The 7,515-nt window shown below is 40.3% G+C and overlaps 1 pseudogene; it reads left to right on the plus strand.

Annotated features, from left to right (window-relative positions):
• LOC138872965 (probable cytochrome c biosynthesis protein) overlaps positions 1-7,215 on the plus strand; it is a 49,051-nt pseudogene extending 41,836 nt beyond the window's left edge.
• Positions 7,216-7,515: the final 300 nt, after the last annotated feature.

A 7,515-nucleotide genomic window follows, 5' to 3' on the forward strand; every position in this document is an offset into this window, starting at 1 on the left:
CTTTGTTGCTGGGATTCTGGGGATCGGCTTCGCGAGGCTATTTCGGCCTATTCATGGCTAAGCTCTGTTGGGTGTACCTTTCTTTAACTAGGTGAAAGAGCAAATCAGACATTTCATTTCTTATTATAAGAAATTTGAGAGAGCGAATGAGATTGATCGAAAACATAATCTGAATTGGATGTGTGAAGCATGCCGCCAGCTTTCATCCTGAGCCTGGATCAAAATCTTCATGCAAGGAATAGAATACGCTCTTTTCTTTGAAGGACGTTAATCAATAGTTCAGCGAGCCTCGCTTCTTTTCTTTGTGTTTTTATTTTATTTTATTAGACTATATGAGTATTCTTAAACGAGTGGAACGATCTAAAGAATAGCCTTCGGGAGATAGCTATGAATTTCTCTTAATTGACTTTTCCTTTCAAGCTTCAGTGTGAAAGTGAACGTAGAATGTAAGAGAAATTCAAATGTTATAACTCCAGTACGTCAGGAACCATCAGAAAAAGAAAGACTATCCTAGAAAAAATTGTATAACTTGGATAAAGTATTCCCCTTGGGTCCCGTTCTCAATGAGACTCGTATATAGGGAATTAAGATAGGGAATACTTTCCTCTGTAAAAAGGATCTGCTGAGCAATAGGTTCTATGGGAGGCAGCTCAAAGTCCAAACCTGGAGTAGTTTCTTTATAAACCCGTACAAGCATTTCTACTTTGGATACGATTCTTTCTTTTAGCGTATCTATAGTCAATTGATTGAGCTTATTCCCCATATTAATGGAATTTAGATTTCTGGCCTGTCCAGCCCTAAAAGCCACAAGAAGGGCGATAGACAGGGTTAACCCTAGAGATGTGATGTATTCTGAAATTAGCAAGTCCATTGCTTTGATTCATTTTCTTTTCTTTTTCCGCTCCCCCGGGAAAAGACTTGTCGGAAATCGCCGGTGGTTGGTCCGGAAAGACATGGGACTTTTTGGGCGTAAAAGTGCTTCTCTTACGATATTTCGAGTTGGATGAAAAGAGTAAAGTTACAATATCATATATGTTGTTCGAAACTATCTTACTTTGAAAGGGGAAGTCGGCGCCAACAATCGAAAAGCTATTGGGTAAGTCGTGTGGCGCATCAAATCTTTCAAGAGAAAGAAAGTGCCCTTCAGAAAGGAAGAAGAAGCGTAGAAATCAAACTCCTCGGGTGCGTCTGCGCTCAGTCTCTGTCTGACGGCCCATTACCTAAATCTCAATCTAGCTGAAAAGGGTAGCTTTCTTTCTGGTCTGACGGCCTCTTCTTCGTCTAATCATTATACTTGCAGCAAGAAAGGGGCTTTGGAAAGATAGTTCGCCAGGTCTTTATATTTGTATAGGATATAAAAGCAAACGGTCTCGTATATGAAGAAAGAGATTGTTGATGTTAGTATACTAATCTATTCATTGGTAGGGCATTTCTTCCTGTGACCGCCTTTCCTACCAAAAAGCTAACCTAACAAAATCCGGGTTTTTTCTAGACTAGACCTTCGGGATTTTTTTAGGGTTCATACATGCATTGATCCAGTCGAAGAACCTTCTCTAGAGCGACTACTTCGCCTAGACTATCTTCCTGCCCACCCCCGGTTCTCTATGCTCGATTCCACAATCAATCCCAGATCCATCTATTTGAGGGAGGTCCAATTCAGCGCTCTTCTAATTTCTTAGAAAGGTTCAAGAACCCCTTTTACATCTAGGGCTCATCGAAGCCCTATTCTGTGTATATTCAGGAACAGGGCTATTAAATGGTCGGGTAGTTCACTCACTCCCAGTGCCTACCATTTCTATATACTTTTGAAAATAGAGAGGTAGTATTTTGAGGGTAGTATTTTATCATGGTGTCAGATCCTAAGTTTTTATGGATTCCTTCTTTGTTACCAGGGTCGACCCCTAAGCCATAATGTCTCAAAACGAGGAGGCCATAGAGAAACCTTTTTTTATTCCTTTGTTTCGAACTTCGTAAAGAACTCCATTCTATCTCTCCCTCGTTACGAACCAAAAATTGGGGTTGCACCCCAGTTATACACTCCCTTCGTTCTACGAACCCTTGTTGATTCTGAACTTTGTTCATGAAGGAACCGGACTTAGGGCCAACCCTTTTTTATGTGCCGCTTTACCCTAAAAGGAAAATGAGCTTTGCTCCTCTGGGTGCTAGGAGCTCCCGTGGTTCGCGAGAAGGAAAAAGTATGTTGCATCTGGCACGAGATGATAAGGATAGAGCTTCGTCTATCGATGAACAGCGGATTGACGAAGCTCATGGCATTGCTTTGTTTTTCTCTCCTTTCCTATCAGCGAGTTCTAACCCTTTTGTTTGAAATTTCTTCGTTTGTACTGAACCGCTTGCAGAATCAAATCCTGTTCCACAATGTCCTATATCAGCTATACATCCTCCTTTCATTTATGTAGGAGACGTCGCCAGTTCTATGGGCTTTGGCTTATGTAGATCAAAAATGATGAATGGGATTATGGCACTCCACTCGCCGCCAATGTGGAAGGATGCTGTCGAAAAGAATGGAACACTATTTTGCTCTATTGGATGCGTCGCATCCCGTATAACAAGCGAGCTCTTTAAACTCAAATTCAAACATGTGGGTGCAAAATGTTATCCTGCTTTATTATTACATAGCAATAGAAGCCTGCTTATGCTGCTTCGGCGGTGCTTTTTTGCCTTCTCTTCGCTCTGGAAAGGAGCGCTAGTGGACACGGGGAGGGAGCAGGTGAAGCGTGTCGTTTGTAATGGAAAGAAAGATACCACTACTTCACCTCTTTGTTGGACCGCCGGCGCGAACACAGTGGTCTCTGACCAGGACCAAGAACCAATTCGAATTTGGATCTTGCCATGTCGGTAGTTTTTAACCATAGGCATTTTGCCAAGAAGTTGGTGGGCTTATCATGAATTAGGTTGGGGTGGCTGGTGGTTTCGGGATCCCGTGGAAAATGCTTCTTTTATGCCTCGGGTATTAGCCACAGCTCGTATTCATTCAGTAATTCTACCTCTTCTTCATTCTTGGACCTCGTTTCTTAATATTATTACTTTTCCATGCTATGTCTCAGGAACCTTTTCAATACGGTCCGGATTGCTAGCTCCCGTTCATAGTTTTGCTACAGATGATACACGAGGAATATTTTTATGGCGGTTCTTCCTTCTAATGACCGACATATCTATGATTCTTTTCTCCCAGATGAAGCAGCAGGCATCGGTCCGTAGAACCTATAAAAAGGAGATGGTTGTGGCGCAAAGTACTTTGCATTCAGCCATGCCACAGTGACCCCGAAGCGATCTTCTTCTAGTTGCAGGATGAAATCTGACAGCCAATTGCTGGTTCTGAATAACCAACCCAATAATAAGCTCAATTCTTCCATAACATAAGGGGGAGGGCGACCATAAGCTCACCAATTAGGATGCGTGACTGACGCATCTTTTTTTCAAATGATCTGGGCATTTTCCTCTGGGCTAGGAGGGCTTCCACTAGGGAAGGGCACCTGCTCTCCAATTTCTATTCTTTGTTATTTGTATCGAACTTATCTGTTCCAAACGCGAGAGTCATTCTTTCAATTTAGTAGAGTGAGAATCCCCCTTTTAAGAGTATACCGGGGCCATACTTCTAAGAAAAAAGAAAAGTAGGGCAATAGTTGACTCTTCACACTTACCTCATCTCAACTTTCATTGAAAACCTCGTCAATAAGATGATCAAAAACCGTTCAGTTCTCCCTTCCTCTCCTCTCTTTAAACTGAGAAAGAAGAAAGAAGGATCGAGTCTTGCAGATCTACTGCTTCAAATTTATCGAGCTGGGTGTTGCTTCCTTCTCCTAGTTTTGTGTGTCTTTTTCAGCGATCTCAATGTATTTCAGATTCTGCTTTCATCTGAAGATGAAGGAGACATCATTATCTCACTTGTCTTGGTTTAGTGTTTCGACCCTAAAAGCGTAGAACATACTCATTTGATGTAGGGATCGGGGAATGAGCTTCACAACAAAGAGTATAGGTGAATGGTTCGATCTTCTTGACTCTGCCCCTAAAAAAAGAGCGGGAAGACCTTTGACCTGTGCTGGGGAGGGATTGGGGTCAATTTTCTTTAGGACTTTAGTCCGTAACAAGGCTCGAAGACCTCCGGCTGGATTTGAAATGGATCAGGTAGGTCATATCGATCCATATATATATATATATATCGATGCGGCATGCAGCTCAATCCATATATACATATAAATATCATTGCGGCATGCAACTCGATCCATAAATATATATAATCCTCACCATCAGATCCTCGACCTCTCTCTCAGTCATTAACCTCATAGCCACTCGGGCATTTCAGTGAAAATCAGGGAACTCAGCCCAATCAGTTTTCTTATATTTGAAAGTAGAGTAAAGAAACTGAATCAATAATAAACAGGTAAAATCATTACTGAGGATATGCTTTCAAATTAAAACAGTCAAAGGAAAGTAGTAAAATACACCTAAGGGCCCAAACAGTTCGGCACAAGGCCCCAAACATGGCATTCCGCCCAAGTTAGCAGATTCATTTCTAAAACACATGGATATCATATAAAGTTTATCAGAATATGCAACTCTACAGTTGCCACAGGACGGACCAAGTCATAATCCCTACGGATGCACACTCAGACCCCCATCACCTAGCTTATGTGTCACCTCATTTATCAAAACAGTACGAAATTCAGGGGTTTCATACTCTTAGGTCTAGATTTACAATCGTTACTTACCTCAAACCGGATGAAATCCTACTCCACGATGCACTTGCCTCTCACTTGGCCTCAACTCGCCTCGAATCTATTAAAAATCAAAAACATAGCATTAATAAACGCTAAGGGAACAAAGCCCACGCAAAAATAATCAAATTACGTCAAAAATCCCAAAATTGGACAAACCCGACCCCTGGGCCCATGTCTCGGAATCCGATAAAAATCACATCAATAGAATCCTTATCTTCCTATGAGTCCATACATACCAAGAACATCAAAATCAGACCCCAAATGACCCCTCAAATCCCCAATGATAACTATCCAAACCAAGCCCTAATTCTCCAATTTTAAACCCTTAATTTCTAATAATTTCAAGACTAATCGGTAAGATAATGCCATAGAATCGAGTAATGGGTTCAAAAATTTTACCTCCAATCGTTATCCCTTGAATCCCTCTTCAAATTCTCTCAAAAAGCTCTCAACGCATCTCAAAAATGGTGGAACAAAGCTGAAATTCGCGAAGACAGGTTTATATAGTTTCTGCTTAGGCATTTTTGCACCTGCGGACAAATTATGCATCTACGGTCAGCACCTGCGGACAAATCTCCGCTTCTACAGATTTTCACTTAAAACACCTCATCCGCACCTGCGGTCAATCCACCGCACCTGCGGGCTCGTAGGTTCGCCTCAACTCCCGCTTCTGCGCTGCCCAACCGCATCTATGGTCTTTCCTTGGTTCTGCGGTCTTTGCTCCTGCGGTCCCCTAACCGCAGGTGCAGTTATGATAGAACAAGCAATTTTAGCTGCATTCTCCAACTTCCAAACATTCCGATAACCATCCTAAATCATCCCGAGGCCCCCGGGACCTCATCCAAAAATATGAACAGGTGACATACCACTATTCAAACTTATTGCAACCTTCGGAACGCTCAAAACAACATCGAAACACCATATCACCCTCGGATACAAGCCTAAGGATTCCAAAACTTCTGAATTCCGTAAACGATCAAAAAGTCTATCAAACCTCACCCGAATGACTTGAAATTTTGCACACACATCACAAATATATAGTGGACCTACTCAATTTTTCGGAATTCCATTCCGACCCCGATATCAATATTTTCACTACCAACCGGAAAACGCCCAAATTCCAATTTCTTCAATTCAAGCCTAATCTACCACAGACCTCCAAAATAAATTCCGATCACTCTCCTAAGTCCCAAATCACCCGACGAAGCTATCCGAACCATTAGAATTCACATCCGAGACCTTCTGCCCATAAGTCAACATCCGCTTGACTTTTTCAACTTAAGCTTACTAAAAGAGACTAAGTGTCTCATTCCTCTACACAACCACTCTGAACCCGAACCAAACAATCCGATACCACATAATACAACTGAACAACATATAAAGAAGCAGAAATGGGGGAAACAGAATGGTAACTAATGAAACGACCGACCGGATCGTTACACTTTAGAGTTGCTTTTTGTTTTTGTTTTTTTGTCAAGAAAAATTGAAGCTTTTGTTCATTAATTCAATTTACGGATACTGAATGGAGTTATTTTCAGATCTAAACATCCTCAAAAAATTTTTATGTTTAGTCTTTATATAATGGATATAGAAGTTTGATACGAGAAGTTATATCTCCAACGCAAGGACATGCCTTTTCATTATATGTGGTTGTTGTAAGATAATAAGAAGTATGACTTCTATCTGCTTTGAGGAGGTGTCCCACTCATGAAGGTGGGATGGTTTGATGAATTAATGGTCGCTGGACTAATTGTTGCTAGGATCTCTATTGATGCAACCCCAGTTCGTGTTTTAGTAAAAAATACATTTACTCAATTGGTTCTAGATACTGCATCAACATGCAGGTTTACTTATTGCTTTTGAAGTGAGTTAGAAGTTGACACTTATGATGCTTGCTATAATACCGGTAGTTGAATAAATGGGTATGTTCAAGTCAAATTCATGAAAGTTCAATCAAATACATGAGTTTGTTTGAGTTGCTGGTAAAATTAAAACATAGGGGTAATCAAGAATGTAAGTTTCTCTCGAATACCAACTAAATAAATAGATTACCCAAGATAGAAATCTTGCTAATAGTATCTCAGATCGTTAAATCATTATTATTTCGACGTTAATGTTATTGATTAATGTTATTTTTCATAGGTTATGTTTGAGGAAGCAGGTTTTGTTTTGAATGATGTTGCTGGGAGCATAAGAATTGTTGCGTCATTTTGTGCGAAAGAAAAGGTCATGAAAATGCGTAGAAGACAGAGGCAAGGCCTACTAAATGCAAAAAAAAGTAAGATTTCTTATTTGCAGGTAAGGTCTGGTCTATCAATTGCAGCTTGGCAAGTATTTTTCCTCTGATAATGACAACTATATTTGTGTACCAGTCAAGTTTATTGGAACCAAGTATAGCCAAGGTGGCTATGCTTCAATATTTACTATTCCGGACAAGAAATCGGGAAATTCAAGTGATGATTCTCGTATTACATAGGACACTCTGATGGGAGATTTTGTGAGCTACAATATGCAATCTTCAGGTATCCATGAAGGCCACATATTTAAATTTGTGGAGTCTTTTGCGTGATCATTCACTGTGGAGGGTGAATTGACAATTTGATTTTGTTGATTTGATATCTTCTTTCTCTTGAAAAAATAATTATAAAGATTTTTACTATTGGGTAATTTATTGGTGAAGTATGAATGGTATGCAAATCTATGAATTTTGGAGAACATATAATTTAAGAGATGTTTGAATACGGTTCTTAATTAGAGACATGAATTCAATTTTACA

Source organism: Nicotiana sylvestris, chromosome 7 (genome assembly GCF_000393655.2).
Source record: "Nicotiana sylvestris chromosome 7, ASM39365v2, whole genome shotgun sequence".
In the NCBI taxonomy this organism is placed as follows: Eukaryota; Viridiplantae; Streptophyta; class Magnoliopsida; order Solanales; family Solanaceae; genus Nicotiana; species Nicotiana sylvestris.